Raw genomic sequence first — 16,317 nt, forward strand, 5'->3', positions numbered from 1 at the left:
TTCACACAAAGGCCTTTTTGCAAAAAAAAAGCATGGAACAATCATTGCCTGCAAGCATATCGTGACCCAGATGGGACTCAAACCCACAATCCTCAGCTCCGAAGGCTGATGCCTTATCCATTAGGCCACTGGGACTTGTAACTTGTATGTTTTTAATGTTATAAATAGATAGAATCACAATACAGTAAGGTGCAATAAACAGCCAAATGGTTAACTACCACGCATAGCGTGACCCAGATGGGACTCGGACCCACAATCCTCAGCTCCGAAGGCTGATGCCTTATCCATTAGGCCACTGGGCCTGCAAATTTGCTAGTTTTTATTATTATTTTTTTTTTGATCAATGTAAGAAATGTAAGAAAGCCTTAAAGATGCGCTAACCGGGAATCGAACCCGGGTCGCAAGAATGGGAATCTTGCATGATACCACTACACCATTAGCGCTGACAGACTGCTAGTTTCAAAATTAAAAGGGTTGGACTTTCTCCAAAGCATTCAAATGCACATCTCTGATTTCACACAAAGGCCTTTTTGCAAAAAAAAAGCATGGAACAATCTTTGCCTGCTGGCATATCGTGACCCAGATGGGACTCGAACCCACAATCCTCAGCTCCGAAGGCTGATGCCTTATCCATTAGGCCACTGGGCCTTCAAATTTTTAAGTTTTTAAAGTTATAAATAGATAGAATCACAATAAAGTAAGCTGCAATAAAGATCCAAATGGATAACTATCACGCATAGTGTGACCCAGATGGGACTCGAACCCAAAATCCTCAGCTCTGAAGGCTGATGCCTTATCCATTAGGCCACTGGGCCTTGTAACTTTTATGTTTTTAATGTTATAAATAGATAGAATCACAATACAGTAAGGTGCAATAAACAGCCAAATGGTTAACTACCACGCATAGCGTGACCCAGATGGGACTCGAAACCACAATCCTCAGCTCCGAAGGCTGATGCCTTATCCATTAGGTCACTGGTTCTTGTAACTTTTATGTTTTTAATGTTATAAATAGATAGAATCACAACACAGTAAGGTGCAATAAACAGCCAAATGGTTAACTACCATGCATAGCGTGACCCAGATGGGACTCGAACCCACAATCCTCAGCTCCGAAGGCTGATGCCTTATCCATTAGGCCACTGGGCCTGCAAAATTGCTAGTTCTTATTATTATTTTTTTTTATCAATGTAAGAAATGTAAGAAATAAATGTAAGAAAGCCTTAAAGATGCGCTAACCGGGAATCGAACCCGGGTCGCAAGAATGGGAATCTTGCATGATACCACTACACCATTAGCGCTGGCAGACTGTTAGTTTCAAAATTAAAAGGGTTGGACTTTCTCCAAAGCATTCAAATGCAGATCTCTGATTTCACACAAAGGCCTTTTTGCAAAAAAAAAAGCATGAAACAATCTTTGCCTGCTAGCATATCATGACCCAGATGGGACTCGAACCCACAATCCTCAGCTCCGAAGGCTGATGCCTTATCCATTAGGCCACTGGGCCTTAAAATGTCTTTGTTTTTAAGGTTATAAATAGATAGAATCACGATAAAGTAAGCTGCAATAAAGATCCAAATGGATAACTATCACGCATAGTGTGACCCAGATGGGACTCGAACCCACAATCCTCAGCTCCGAAGGCTGATGCCTTATCCATTAGGCCACTAGGCCTGCAAATTTGCTTGTTTTTATTATTATTATTTTTTTTATCAATTTAAGAAATGTAAGAAATAAAAGTAAGAAAGCCTTAAAGATGCTCTAACCGGGAATCGAACCCGGGTCGCAAGAATGGGAATCTTGCATGATACCACTACACCATTAGCGCTGACAGACTGTTGCTTTCAAAATTAAAAGGGTTGGACTTTCTCCAAAGCATTCAAATGCAGATCTCTGATTTCACACAAAGGCCTTTTTGCAAAAAAAAAACATGGAACAATCTTTGCCTGCAAGCATATCGTGGCCCAGATGGGACTCGAACCCACAATCCTCAGCTCCGAAGGCTGATGCCTTATCCATTAGGCCACTGGGCCTCCAAATTTTTACGTTTTTAACGTTATAAATAGATAGAATCACAATAAAGTAAGCTGCAATAAAGATCCAAATGGATAACTATCTCGCATAGTGTGACCCAGATGGGACTCGAACCCACAATCCTCAGCTCCGAAGGCTGATGCCTTATCCATTGGGCCACTAAGCCTGCAAATTTGCTCGTTTTTATTATTATTTTTTTTTTATCAATTTAAGAAATGTAAGAAATAAATGTAAGAAAGCCTTAAAGATGCCCTAACCGGGAATCAAACCCGGGTCGCAAGAATGGGAATCTTGCATGATACCACTACACCATTAGCGCTGACAGATTGCTAGTTTCAAAATTAAAAGGGTTGGACTTTCTCCAAAGCATTCAAATGCAGATCTCGGATTTCACACAAAGGCCTTTTTGCAAAAAAAAAAAGCATGGAACAATCTTTGCCTGCAAGCATATCGTGACCCAGATGGGACTCGATCCCACAATCCTCAGCGCCGAAGGCTGACGCCTTATCCATTAGGCCACTGGGCCTTACAACATTTACATTTTTAACGTTATAAATAGATAGAATCGTAAGTAAGTAAGCTGGAATAAAGAGCTAAATGGTTAACTACCATGCATAGTGTGACCCAGAAGGCCTTTTTGCAAACAAAGCGTGACACAATCTTTGCCTGCACTCATATCATGACCCAGATGGGACTCGATCCCACAATCCTCAGCGCCGAAGGCTGACGCCTTATCCATTAGGCCACTGGGCCTTACAACATTTACATTTTTAACGTTATAAATAGATAGAATCGTAAGTAAGTAAGCTGGAATAAAGAGCTAAATGGTTAACTACCATGCATAGTGTGACCCAGAAGGCCTTTTTGCAAACAAAGCGTGACACAATCTTTGCCTGCACTCATATCATGACCCAGATGGGTCTCGAACCCACAATCCTCAGCTTCAAAGGCTGATGCCTCATCCAATTGGCCACTGGTCCTTATAACATTTTCGTTTTTATACAGTATAAATCGATAAAATCCCGATAAAAAAAGCTGCAATAAGGAATCAGATGGTTAACCATCATGCATAGTGTGAACCAGATGGGATTCGAACCCACAATCCTCAGCTCCGAAGGCTGATGCCTTATCCATTAGGCCACTGGGCCTGCCTATTTTTGATTTTTTCTTAAATTTTTTTTTAATCAATGTAAGAAATGTAAAAAGTGAATGTAAGGAAGCCTTAAAGATACGCTAACCGGGAATCGAACCTGTGTCGCAAGAATGGAAATCTTGCATGATACCACTACACCATTAGCGCTGATAAAGGCATCTACTAGTTTCAAAAGTAAAAGGGTTGGACTTTCTCCAAAGCATTCAAATGACAATCTCTAATTTCACACAAAGGCCTTTTTGCAAAAAAAGCTTGACATGATCTTTGCCTGCACGCATATCGTGCCCCAGATGGGACTCGAACCCACAATCCTCAGCTCCAAAGGCTGAAGGCATATCCATTAGGCCACCGGGCCTTACATTATTTATGTTTTTATACAGTACAAATCGATAAAAACCCAATAAAAAAAGCTGCAAGAATGAATCAGATGGTTAACTATCATGCATATCTTGACCCAGATGGGACTCGAACCCACAGTTCTCAGCTCCACAGGCTGATGGCTTATTCATTAGGCCACTGGGCCTTACAACTTTGACGTTTTTATACAGTATAAATAGATAAAATCCCAATAAAAAAGCTGCAATAATGAATCAGATGGTTATCTGACATGCATATCTTGACCCAGATGGGACTTGAACCCACAATCCGCAGCTCCGAAGGCTGATGGCTTATCCATTAGGCCACTGGGCCTGCATGTTTTTCAGTTTTTTTCTTTATTGTTTTTTTAAACCAATGTAATAAATGTAAGGAAGCCTTAAAGATTCACTAACCGGGAATGAAAGCCGTGTCGCAAGAATGGAAATCTTGCATGATACCACTACACCATTAGCGCTGATAAAGGCATCTGCTAGTTTCAAAAGTAAAAGGGTTGGACTTTCCCCAAAGCATTCAAATGATGATCTCTAATTTCACACAAAGGCCTTTTTGCAAAAAAAGCGTGATATGATCTTTGCCTGCACGCATATCGTGACCCAGATGGGACTTGAGCCCACTGGGCCCTATGATATTTATGTTTTTATACAGTATAAATCGATAAAATCCCAATAAAAGCTGCAATAATTAATCAGATGGTTAACTATCATGCATATCTTGACCCAGATGGGACTCAAACCAACAATCCTCAGCTCTGAAGGCTGATGCCATATCCATTAGGCCACTGGGCCTGTATATTTTCAGGTTTTTATTTTTTTATTTATTTTTTTTAATCAATGTATGAAATGTAAGAAGTAAATGTAAGGAAGCCTTAAAGATGTGCTAACCGGGAATCGAACCTGGGTCGAAAGAATGGGAATCTTGCATGATACCACTACACCATTAGCGCTGATAAAGGGTTGGATTTTCTCCAAATCATTTAAATGATAATCTCTAATTTCACACAAAGGCCTTTTTGCAAAAAAAGCTTGACATGATCTTTGCCTGCATATCGTGACCCAGATGGGAGTGCAATCCCACAATCCTCAGCTCCAAAGGCTGATGCCTTATCCATTAGGCCACTGGGCTTTCCATCAGTTTCTTTTTTTTTCAAACATTCTAAATGAATATAATCGCTAGAAAAAGTGCTAAAATAAAATATTAGCATGCATTCTAATAGATCTTGTACTAGGTACTTTATAGGAAGTGCTATAGCATCCACTAGGGGGCAGTAGGAAAAATAGGTAATTCTGTGTAGGTAAAAGGAAGTAGGGTCATTAATGTAGAGAAATATGTGCTCCAGCCGCACTTAGCATACCCTTTGTAACTCCTGTCCTGAGAAACATGTTGGGTTAAATGCTCGGGTGTAAGTACCTTTTTGGGTTAGCATACTAGGCTATTATGCTAGGCTAAGCTAATATGGTTATATGCTATACTGTGTTAATGTGGCCTGACTTATGTGCTAAACAAGATTGCTAGGTGTCTTATTTTTTGTCAACTGTGGAGTTGCTTCAAAAGGGCCTAAAACACAGCTTCTTAAGGAACACCTTGCTAGGTTAGTTTTTTGCCGGTAAGACTAATTTTAACGTTGGGTCTTTTCATGGAACAACTTTTAATTTTGTTTATTACTTTCTGGACTAAGCTGGACTCATTTTTGTTCTAGGACTACATAAATATTGCGTTTAAGTTTGCTCTTTGATCTTTCTGTATATATCTTCGTTGCACCAAGCCTGGAGCATTATTAGCACTTGTAGCCTGTTGCTAACCCTGGCTAGCACTGCTGGAGCAGCATTAGCATTAACCGCTAATCATGTTAAGTGCTAGCTCTTTTGTCATTCAGAGGCAGGGATATCGCCCTGTAGCTTGCAACTAACCCCGTCTTGCACTGCTGGAGTAGCATTAGCATTAGCCTCTAACCGGGCTAAGTGCTAGCACTTTCAAGGTTCAGAGGTTTGTATTATCAGCCTGTAACCTGCTGCTCAACCTGGCTAGCACTGCTGGTGCAGCATTAGCATTAGCCCTTAACTGCACTAAGTGCTAGTTCTTTCACCATTCAGATGTGAGTATTATTGGCCTGTAGCCTGCTGCTCAACCTGGCTAGCACTGCTGGAGCAGCATTAGCATTAGCCGCTAACTATGTTAAGTGCTAGCTCTTTTGCTGTTTAGAGGCAAGTATATTGGACTGCAGCTTGCCACTAACTCTGGCTAGCACTGCTTAACCAGGATTAGCATTAGCTGCTAACTATGTTAAGTGCTAGCTCTTTTGCTGTTTAGTGACAAGTATATTGGACTGCAGCTTGCCACTAACCCTGGCTAGCACTACTAAAGCAGAATTAGCATTAGACGCTAACTGTGTTAAGTGCTGGCTCTTTTGCTGTTTAGAGGCAAGTATATTGGACTGCAGCTTGCCGCTAACCCTGGCTAGCACTGCTGAAGCAGGATTAGCATTAGCTGCTAACTGTGCTTAACGCTAGCTCTTTCGCCATTCAGAGGTAAGTACATCAGACTGTAGTCTGTGTGTTTACCGTGTTAAAACAAGCTACTTGGGACAAACCACTAACTTCCCTGCTGTTGGGCAACATTTACCTGCTAATTTAGCCACTAATGCTAAAGCCTTAGTGGAAATTTGGAAATCTACTTACTGTAAATAAATGGAAGCACGTTTACTCACCCAAATAAACAGTTTTGTGTAGATTAACATCTAGCGCTCGTTTGACTTGAAAAAAAAAAACATTTTTGTAAGAATTACTATTTTGTTTACTTAGCTTAGCATTATTTAACTTAGTTATGCCCCCACCACCACCCAGCGGTGAGACCTGCTGAATTAGATGGAAAACATGGCAACACCCCTGTTCCTTACTAGTGTTGCATAGCGTGGCTTAACATCTGGTGCGATTTATAGTGCGGAAAATACAGTAATATGACCCAGATGGGATTTGAACCCACAACCCTCTGTACACTTTGACGGAGATGTTTTCTCTCAGCTCAGTGTAATATTAAGAGTGATAAAGGTGTGAGTAGTGGAGTGTGTGGAGCGGTGTTGTGTGTTTATTGCAGTGACTCAGCTGTAGGGTTTGTGTGGAGAGGAGCTGTATCTGTAACTGAGCTGATTAGTGCCTGTTCACTCAGCTGTTATTGTTCACCGCCCACACTGGGAGCACTGCTGGACAGGTTTCTGTGTTGTAGGTGTGAATCTCTTCATTTCCACAAGCTTTTCTTCCAAATTCCTCTTCAGTTTCTTCTGAGACTGTTACTACGCTCTGTCTCTCTCTCGCTCTCTCTTTCTCTCTTTCTCTCTTTCTACCTCTCGTTTCCTTCTTATCTCTGTCTCTCTCTCTGCCTCTCTTCTTCTTTGTCTCTACCTCTCTGTCTCTCGCTGTCTCTCTCTAGCTCTTTCTGTCTTTCTCTCTCTGTCATTCTCTTTCTACCTCCTTGTCCTTTGTCTCTTACTCTACCTCTTTAAGTCTATCTGTCTGTCTCTCTTGCTACTCATCTCTGTCTGTCTCTCGTTCTCTCTCTTTCTGTTTTCCCGTTGTATCTATCTCTACCTCTTTCTCTCACTCTCTCTATCTCTGTCTTTCTCTTCCTACTTATCTCTGTCTCTCTCTCTGTGTCCCTGCCTCTACTTTTCTCTGTCTGTCTCTCTCTTTTTTTTCTTTCTGTCACTTTTTCTGCCCCTCCCTCTAACCTCTCTCTGTCTGTGTCTCTCTCTTTCTGTCTGTCTCACTCTCTGTTTTTCTACCTCTCTCTGTTTTTCTCTCTCTGCTTATATTTATCTCTTTTTATCTCTGTTTACCTCTCTTTGTCTCTACCTTTCTCTCTCTCACTCTCTCTACCTCTCTCTGTCTTTCTCTTGCTGTCTGTCTGTCTCTACCTTTCTCTCTCTTACTCTAACTACCTCTGTCTCTTTCTTCCTACTTATCTCTTTCTCTCTCTCTATTTTCTGTTTGTCTTTCTCTCTGTCCCTCCCTCTACCTCTCTCTGTCTGTCTCTCTCTTTTTCTCTCTTTCTGTCTTTCTCTTATTATTGAGTGTTTGGAGATAAAAAGCTGAATAAACTATATAATAGCAATTCGCCAAAGTCAGACTCTTAAAGGACACGCTGATTGGTTTATTTCACATTATGTAAAAAAAACTATAAAATATGTAATATACTGGTATATATGTAATATACTTTTCCCGACGTTACGATAGCAAAGACACACTGACGCCCTAAATTAAGCTGCACTGTGCACAGTTGATGACTTACCTACAGATCGCTAAAATAGTCTTTTACTGCATTTTTATGTACACTGTACTTGTTCTCTCTCTTTCTCAGCACTTTCTCACTCTGTTCTCTCTCTCTTTTTCAGCCCCCCTCTTTCTCACTCAGTGAAAGTATTTACCCTTGAGAAGGAAACTGAAAGCCTGAAGCAGATGGTGCAGCCAAATGTCTGCCCAGTGGCCTGTAAAGTGAATTAAAGTGGAACTTCAGCGTTTGTTCTGCAGGAAGAAAGGTAGGAAATTAAAGGTCGTATAACATTCTAATTACAACACAATTAACTAGTAATGAGCTATATGTATAATGGTTATCTGCACCACTCGTTTTATATACTGAGCTTCATATGAGATCCAGAGGATGTATAAACAGGGTTTGGAGGGGATTAGTTTTGCTCAGGAAGATACAGTAATGCAGTAATATGGTAATATAGAAGATAAATTAACTGCTGTCCCAATTAATCAAAGCATTTATTTAAATTCTAACTGAGAATTACCTTTTTTATTACTGTATTCAGTTTATACGCTCAGTCAAACAAAACTAATGATATATACATTTCAGTAAACATAATATTGACGGATTATTTGGAAAGAAATCTGATTTATTTATTACTATAACTGGAAACCAAACTGGAATCAGATGATGTCAGAAGTTGGAGTTATTGTTCATTTTGTCTTGCCACCACTGTCTTTGTTGAGAGGTGTTTTCTCATCCCTCCATCTTCATGCCACATTGCCACAACAATTAAATGGCCACTAAAGAGCATTACACAATTCACCAGATTCTATTATATTAAATACTAGCTGTTCTGTTCTTTGTAACCTTTGTTACAAGAAAAGATGCCATAAATATATATATATATATATATATATATATATATATATATATATATATATATATCATATGTCAGTCCCGTCTCTGACTGTCTGCCTGCCACAGACTCTAGTTCCCCCTCGAAAGAAACTCCATTTCCCAAGATGCACCTGCATCTAATTTCCCAGAGTTTCGCAATCACATGACGCTTTGGTGTTTCCCCAGCTTCCGGTTGCTATCACCTGTTTTCCCTTGTATAAATACCCCTGTGTTTCCCTTAGTCCTTGCAGAGTTGTAACGCTACAGACGGGAGTCAGACGTTCGCGGTAAAAACAAAACAAGGCTTTATTATAAAGCACGTAAGCAGATAGCGTAGTCAGATAACAGGCGTGGGTCAAAGCCAGAAAAACAACCAACCAAAACATCAGAGCCGAATCACAAACCGAAAACGAAAACCATAAAACAGAAGCAGAGTTCAATAAACCAGGAAATCACAAAACAAACAGAACAAAAGGATTAGGCAGAAACGTCGTCGAAAAGAACAAAACAAGGGTCATACACGGGTAATATAGACGGAAGAAGAACGCTCAGTATATCACTGGAAATACAGAGAAAATACCTCGCAACACGCTAGACAAACAGACTGATATTTATACTAAAACTAAATTACAAACACCTGAACACAGTCTAAAATTCTGGTGATGTAGAACGCCCGAGTGAGCCGCGGTTGGCTGAGTCCGAGCGCGTGGTGTTGACAGGTGCATGCTGGGAGGTGTAGTTCCAGACCGGGGATTGTCCATAGACGAGAACGAGTCAGAGAAAGGAACTACAGAGACTGTGGTAGGCGTGACAAGAGTATTGAACCTTTATCCCTAGCTCTTCTATCTAACTTTTGTTTTTTGTTTTTTGACTGTTTGTTACCTATCCATTTTGCATTATTAATCTCTCTCTCTTGCCCTTGGTTGGTTTGTTAGCCGTCTTGTTTCCGACCTGTTTTTGTGTATTTTGACTACCCTTTTATCTCATTGCCCTTCTATCTCATTTTTGGATCACCTGTGTATTACCTTTTTGCTCACAAGCAGGTGTGGGGCTGTGCTGCCCTTTTGGTGTTTACCATGCCTGTCCCTCATTACTCAAATAAGTTGAACTACCTGATTAATAAACCTTATCTAAAATATGTAAAAAATGTAAAAAAAATGTTTAACTCTCATCTGGCTCACTAACAGTACCAAAGTACAATATTTGGTTTTTCATTATTTTAAAATGTTCTGAATTGTAGATTAATACAATTAATACTATTGATACTACAAACTATGAATAATTACATATGGAATTATTTAAAACAGTTTAGAACATCTCTGCTGGATTTTCTCAGTCAGCTTTATGAGGTAGAGTCTCCTGGAATTCAGGCTTTCAGTTAACAGCTGTGCTGAACTCATCAAGAGTTAATTACTTGAATTTCTTGCCTCTTAATGTGTAACGAGAGAAAGAAATGTCTTTGTCAATGCGAAACATTTTACAAGTGCAGTTGCACAGACTATCCAAACGTTATGATGGAACTGGCACTCATCAGGACCGTGCCAGGAAAGGAAGAGCAGCAATTATCTTTGTTGCACAGGAAAAGTTCAGGATTTGTTTGCATTAAGTGACAAGAGATCAGGATGTTTTTTAATTACCCACCCACCTATAAAGTCTGTATTTGTGTTTAATTTGATTTGATAATGTTTAACGAATGGATTTACACCTTTCTGTAATCTTCACACTTTACTGTAAGAGGAAGGATTAGGGGGAAATTAAGGGAAGATTCAAAAACAAATTGTAGCCAGGGAAGTAAATCCTGTGTCAATAAGCAAAATACACAGTAAATATACAGATCAGATTTATTATAAACTAATTCTAATGTTCTAATGTAGGAATATTTGCACAAACACTGATATTGTCTTTAAAAATTTGACTTATTTTCACTTTTTACCACTATAATATGAATAATAGATTTTTGTGATTAATGGAGTGATAGAAATGCTTCAGAATCAAGATTCCTTTGGAATAAAATCTTTTCACATTGACTTTCATTAAATGTGAAGAATGTATCCTTCTTCTGTAAAGCTAATAGAAATACTGTGTACTCTGCTGAACTGATCCTGTGCAACAGAGGTAACTCTTGGTCTTCTGTTTCTGGGGCACTCCTGATGAGGGCCAGTTTCATCATGTCACATCCTGGTCTCGTCTCGTGTCTCTGTGTGTCTTCCCCACGTGACCTATGCTCCCCTGTGTCTCCCGTCTCAGTACCTTTCCACCACTTGTCTCATTTGTAGCTCCGCCCCTTCCCCAGCTGTTTCCTATTCTTGTGTGTTACATGTTACTATAAATAGCACTCCTTTGCCACTTTGTCTCCGTCGGTCTTTGCACCTTCCAATGTTGTTTTGTCTCTCTCAGTGTTATCAGTCCTCTTAGCGTTTCTCTGTTCTCTGTTTTTGCCATATATATATAGTCTATTTCCTTGTTTATTTCTTAGTGTTTTGCTTCTTGTTGTTTCCCTTGTATATACATCCCTGCCCTGTTTAGTTTTGGTTATTTCTTGGTTATTTTTGGTAGTTTCTAGTTTCTTGTTTATTCCTTGTTTATGTTCTTAGCTTTGTTTGTTTCTTTGTTTATTTACTCCCTGTTTATATATTTATATATATTTAGTACTTCTTGTTTGTTTAGTTTATGTTCACTAGTTCCTCTCGTTTGTTTTGGTTTACTTTATTATTACGTGTTCTTTGTTATTTGTTTATCTTTGTTATTTATATATATATATATTTATTAAATTATTCGTTTTGTCCCTACCTGCACTTGTGTCCGCCTCCTCGTCTCCCTGCCTGGGTTTTCCTGACACATCAGTGTTTTTTTTTTCATAGTCTAGTATTTTTTTATTTACTTAGATTAATAGACTGATAAAAATGCTCCAAATTACTTGTAATACATTTTTTTCCATTGATTTCCATTGAAAGTTGTAACAATACAGACTGAAATCAAAGGCTTGTGTTAAAAATAGATGAAACTTTAATTCTAGGCGTAAAAAACGAAAGCATATTCATTGTACAGGCGATGGTCAAAACCAGAAAGAGAGTAAACTGATATATTAAAGCCAAAACGCAAGACAAAAAAAGAGAAAAGCAGAGCCAAAATACGGTCCGGAAAAAAAACTAAAAAAATAATGTGTATTATGATTAATCTATCCTTCCTTTCCTGGTGCAGTCCTGATGAGGGCCAGTTTGTTTTTGATAGTCTTTGTGACTGCTTTTGATTATCCTTTCTTGAGATATTTTCTTTAATTAGTTACTAGTTTTATAGTTAGATAGTTTTGTTCTTCTTCTGTAAACTTAATAGAGATTCTCCGTAATATGATAAATCTATCCTGTGCAACTCTTGCTCTTATTTTCCTGGTGCAGTCCTGATGACTGCCAGTTTCATCAATGTTTTTTATCAACATTTTTGATGGTGTTTGCGACTGCATTTGAGGATACTTTTCTTGAAAATTCTTCAAGTATTTTTTCTTCAATGTTTTACATTGACTTCCATTCAAAGTAAAGATAATAGAAATTCTGTGTAACCTTCAGAGGACAGGAGCTGCTTTCTCCTTTGTTTGGTGAGATAAAGTTATAATATTTCTGTCCGTATGACAAAAACAAATAAAGAAACAAATGAAAAACAGTTAGGAGTACAAAAGCGAGTAGAGAAAAACATGCACAGCAAATGACATGCTTTTAATGTTTTCCTGCCGGTTCTGATGGTGCTAGTTTTGGACGAGCACATCATTAATCATCCTTTATTCCGTATCAGCCTCTTTTTTTCTATCACAGGCGCTATACTGTGTTTATTCATTCTCAGCCTCGCGTTTATGTTAATTAAATCGCTGCCGATGCACTGTTTGTGTGCTTCAACGCAGTTTCATCTTTTATTGCCTTTGTTGTGTGTGTGTGTGTGTGTGTGTGTTTATGAAGCTGTCATTAGTAGCACGGGTTTAATATATGAAATGTGCCATGTTTTTTTAATGCAGCTCTTCGTATTAAAAAGCAATCTTATATTTCACACGTTTCTGTTTTCAAGGAGCGTTCCTCACGTTATCTGAACTCGGTTTGACAGAAACAAATATGAATATTAATTTCCAACAGTATTAATGTGCTTACGTTTATGGAATGCATGAAGACACCGACACATGTATGGCTTTAAATCTGATTTAATTCAACGTATTACACTTTTATTTATATTGTGTATACAAAACAAATGCTGTAATAAAGCAGCTTTACAGAGATTAGAGTCCAGGCCTGGCTGGACAGCACAACGTATAATAGAACAACTGAATAAAAAGAGTGAGAAAATAATGATAATTTTATTTACATAGTAAATGAATAGTAAAGTGATCTATCAGCAGTGTTGGGCACGTTACTTTGAAAAAGTACTTAGTTATAGTTACTCGTTACTTCTCCAAAAAAGTAACTGAGTTACTAACGGAGTTACTCCACTATAAAAGTAACTAGTTACCAGTAAAAGTAACTATCGCGTTACTTTTATTATTTACACGTCAAAAAAAAGGAAATCAATTATGTATTTACTATTATTATTAGAAAAATAACAAACGAAAATAAACCCAAAATGTTGACAAAAATATAATCTAACGAAGTACAAAAAATAAAAACGAAATTCTCCACAGAACCAAAGAAAATTACTAAAACATATAATACTGAAAAAAACGGAAAAAACGGAAACGCTCTGGGGATGGAGTTAAACAAACCAAGCCACACTCAAAGGAAATATGTATATATAAACAAAACAAAATAATGGACGAAAACAACAATTTAATTACCGTTAAAATAGTATTAATATAACAGCTTCACCAAAAGAGAATAGAGCTTAGATCGGCCCAAAAAATCCGACCCAGCCGGAGCCCGTGCACGTTCTGCCCAAACCCGAACCATAAACTGTCATTATCAGACCCAAACCATAAACTGTCTGTTTTCGGGCTGATTGAATGAGCGAAATATAATCAGAATTATGTTAATTAACACTGAAACATAGCATAAAACTATTATTTAATTAAAATGATTTTTAAGAACAGCTACACACAGTGCTGCAAGTCAAACGCGGAGGCGTTCACGTGCGCCCAGAGCTACGTGATTACATTTTTCATTTTATTATAGTTAAATTCAGTAAGTTTTAATTTGTTTTTAGAGTGGGCTTGCTAGTTTTTATTAGTTTTCACACATCTCATCAGAGAGCTCAATCTAATAAACGTGAGAGAGAAAGAGAGAGAGAAAGAGCGAGAGATTTGCTTGTTCTGGTATGAGCTACTCACAGGTAAATGTTCTCACACACTGTATCTCCTGTTTCTCTTTCATCTGCCTTGCGCTCATATTGTAATACCATGTAATCTGCAGTTTTTCAGTGTTTTCTGTCGTATTTTGCGGCTAGCACGAGCGCTTTACACAAGAACTAACGCCACAGACCACGAGGTGATGCGCTCGGCAACACCGCACGCTGTACAACTCCGCTGTACAACAGCGCTTATAAATAAATTAAACACGAAAATTCAGTAATTTTAGTTAGTTTTAGTTAGTTTTATAAACACAAAATACAGTTCGAGATAGTTATGTTTTTTCCTTTTAATTACCGTTTTTATTAGTTTCAGTTAACACAAATGTTTTTTCACTTTCAGTTTTCGCTATTTCATTCGCTTTAGTGAACAATAATAATTGGTTACTTAGCAATATTGTGATTATCACACCAGAGCTTTATATAAAATAAAAATAGGAGCCTGATTTCGGGTCGGTCCTCAGGTCAGGTGGGATTCGGGCAGAGAATCTAAGCTCTAAAAGAGAAAGCAGCAGCACCACAAAAACCGGAGCAGCTAAAAAGAGCTTAACGTCCTTAATTCGGAACTTGGGTTGTCCACGGCAATCACTGAATTAATTAGAGCAGCAAATCGTCACAAATGTGCCTCACTTCACCACGCCAAACCACAGGCACAGCGGCCAGAAGCTCAAGTTCACCGGACAGAGGAGGGGTTAACCAGGGCAAACCAAAGTTACAACAAAAAAAAAGGTCATAGAGCGGCTAAAGTAACGTGCAGTAACGGGGTGTCGGAAATGGTAACGGCGTTATAGTTACAGTCAGAGTAATTAGTTAGATTACTCGTTACTGAAAAAAGTAACGGCGTTAGTAACGGCGTTAGTTTTAACGCCGTTACTCCCAACACTGTCTATCAGATTATGAAGGAACACATAATGAATCATGTAGTAACTTTAAAAAAGTGTTAAACAAACTAAAATACTCTGTGAAGAAGCTTTTAGAAGCTCTTATCTGGGCAGCTGTTAACTTATGCTTTTTCTCTCCTGGTGTTGTCCTGATGAGTGCCAGTTCCATCATAGCGTTTTGGTCTTTGGTATCTTGAGGATACTTTTAAAGTTCTTGAAATTCTTCTTTTAAAATTGACTGACCTTCATTTTTTTCTAGAACATTACTCAAATATTCACTATTCACTGTATACCTGTAACTCTACCTCTTCACTACTTTACTTTAACTGATGCTCTCAAACACTTTATTAAGAGACAAGAAGTTCAAGTAATTAACTCTTGATGAGTTCAGCACAGCTGTTAACTGAACACCTGAATTGCAGGAGACTCTACCTCATAAAACTGACTGAGAAAATCCAGCAGAGATGTTCAAAACTGATCATCTAAACAAGAGGAGATACTTTGTAGAATGTAAAATATAAAATATATTCTGGTTTAGTTAAACTACAATGCAGAATATACAGTATTAAAATAATGACAAAACGCTGAATTTAAGGTGCGTCCAGAAAACCAGAATTTTTGGCAAATTTTTATTAGTTAGATTTCTTTATAAAAAAAAGCAATTGCAAGCATCAAAATGAGTAAAGTAAGATTTAAATCAAGCAAAACTCACAGATTTTTCCCCCTAAATTTGAATACATGAATCAGAATAACTTTATTGCTAAATTTTTGTTCTTATATTTGACTTAAAATAAGGTAAAAATTCTAAGTAAGACTAATATTAAGATAGCTGTTCCTAAAATAAGCAAAATAATCGAATTTAATCTTGCTTAGTAAGACAAAAATTCTTATCAGAGAAGAATAAAATTTATAATAAATGTATTGCCTTAAAATAAGGCAATTTGCTAAGATTACATTTTTTGCAGTGCACTATTTTCCCCGCTGCTGATAAAGAACACATGAATTTGGGCTTTTTGAAATTTCTTTTTAGAAAATGATACATAATTTTTTTAGCCCAATTAACCAATTCACTCATTAGGATTCCCCTATCACTATTGATTCTCCAACACCAGGAGGGTTAAGAAGACCAGCACACGCTTCCTCCGATACATGTGAAGTCAGACTCCGCCTCTTTTCTAACCTTTTTGCCGAGCAGCATCACAGCGCTAACGCTCAGAGGAAAGCGCAGCGACTTGGTTCTGATACATCAGCTCACAGACGCAGCCTTTTGCTGATCCACATCACCCTAGGAGTGATGAGGGGGAAAAGAAAGCACTACTGTAACCACCCAGAGAGAGCAAGGACAATTGTGTGTGCTCTCTCAGGGCTCCGGCAGCTAATGGTAAGCTGCATGACCGGGATTCAAACCAGCAA

General features: G+C 38.3%; 1 protein-coding gene and 16 non-coding genes across 17 annotated transcripts in view; 1 reads left to right on the forward strand and 16 right to left on the reverse strand.

Moving 5' to 3' along the window:
* Positions 1-16,317, forward strand: part of LOC103042003 (cadherin-4) — a 626,601-nt gene that overhangs the window by 59,036 nt on the left and 551,248 nt on the right. Inside the window, exon 3 of the mRNA XM_049463121.1 lies at positions 7,950-8,093. The gene's annotated coding sequence lies outside the window, so the exon portion shown is untranslated. The remainder of the gene's footprint in view (positions 1-7,949; positions 8,094-16,317) is intronic.
* trnar-ucg (transfer RNA arginine (anticodon UCG)) lies at positions 63-135 on the reverse strand. The gene has a single exon. It is a non-coding gene; the product is annotated as a tRNA-Arg (tRNA).
* trnar-ucg (transfer RNA arginine (anticodon UCG)) lies at positions 230-302 on the reverse strand. The gene has a single exon. It is a non-coding gene; the product is annotated as a tRNA-Arg (tRNA).
* trnag-ccc (transfer RNA glycine (anticodon CCC)) lies at positions 373-443 on the reverse strand. Its single transcript has one exon. It is a non-coding gene; the product is annotated as a tRNA-Gly (tRNA).
* Positions 576-648, reverse strand: trnar-ucg (transfer RNA arginine (anticodon UCG)). Its single transcript has one exon. It is a non-coding gene; the product is annotated as a tRNA-Arg (tRNA).
* Positions 1,077-1,149, reverse strand: trnar-ucg (transfer RNA arginine (anticodon UCG)). The gene has a single exon. It is a non-coding gene; the product is annotated as a tRNA-Arg (tRNA).
* trnag-ccc (transfer RNA glycine (anticodon CCC)) lies at positions 1,231-1,301 on the reverse strand. The gene has a single exon. It is a non-coding gene; the product is annotated as a tRNA-Gly (tRNA).
* On the reverse strand, positions 1,435-1,507 carry trnar-ucg (transfer RNA arginine (anticodon UCG)). The gene has a single exon. It is a non-coding gene; the product is annotated as a tRNA-Arg (tRNA).
* Positions 1,602-1,674, reverse strand: trnar-ucg (transfer RNA arginine (anticodon UCG)). Its single transcript has one exon. It is a non-coding gene; the product is annotated as a tRNA-Arg (tRNA).
* trnag-ccc (transfer RNA glycine (anticodon CCC)) lies at positions 1,758-1,828 on the reverse strand. The gene has a single exon. It is a non-coding gene; the product is annotated as a tRNA-Gly (tRNA).
* Positions 1,961-2,033, reverse strand: trnar-ucg (transfer RNA arginine (anticodon UCG)). The gene has a single exon. It is a non-coding gene; the product is annotated as a tRNA-Arg (tRNA).
* On the reverse strand, positions 2,128-2,200 carry trnar-ucg (transfer RNA arginine (anticodon UCG)). The gene has a single exon. It is a non-coding gene; the product is annotated as a tRNA-Arg (tRNA).
* On the reverse strand, positions 2,283-2,353 carry trnag-ccc (transfer RNA glycine (anticodon CCC)). The gene has a single exon. It is a non-coding gene; the product is annotated as a tRNA-Gly (tRNA).
* Positions 2,488-2,560, reverse strand: trnar-ucg (transfer RNA arginine (anticodon UCG)). The gene has a single exon. It is a non-coding gene; the product is annotated as a tRNA-Arg (tRNA).
* trnar-ucg (transfer RNA arginine (anticodon UCG)) lies at positions 2,715-2,787 on the reverse strand. Its single transcript has one exon. It is a non-coding gene; the product is annotated as a tRNA-Arg (tRNA).
* On the reverse strand, positions 3,110-3,182 carry trnar-ucg (transfer RNA arginine (anticodon UCG)). The gene has a single exon. It is a non-coding gene; the product is annotated as a tRNA-Arg (tRNA).
* trnaq-uug (transfer RNA glutamine (anticodon UUG)) lies at positions 3,470-3,542 on the reverse strand. Its single transcript has one exon. It is a non-coding gene; the product is annotated as a tRNA-Gln (tRNA).

The sequence above is a fragment of the Astyanax mexicanus genome, chromosome 13 (genome assembly GCF_023375975.1).
Source record: "Astyanax mexicanus isolate ESR-SI-001 chromosome 13, AstMex3_surface, whole genome shotgun sequence".
NCBI classification, from domain to species: domain Eukaryota; kingdom Metazoa; phylum Chordata; class Actinopteri; order Characiformes; family Acestrorhamphidae; genus Astyanax; species Astyanax mexicanus.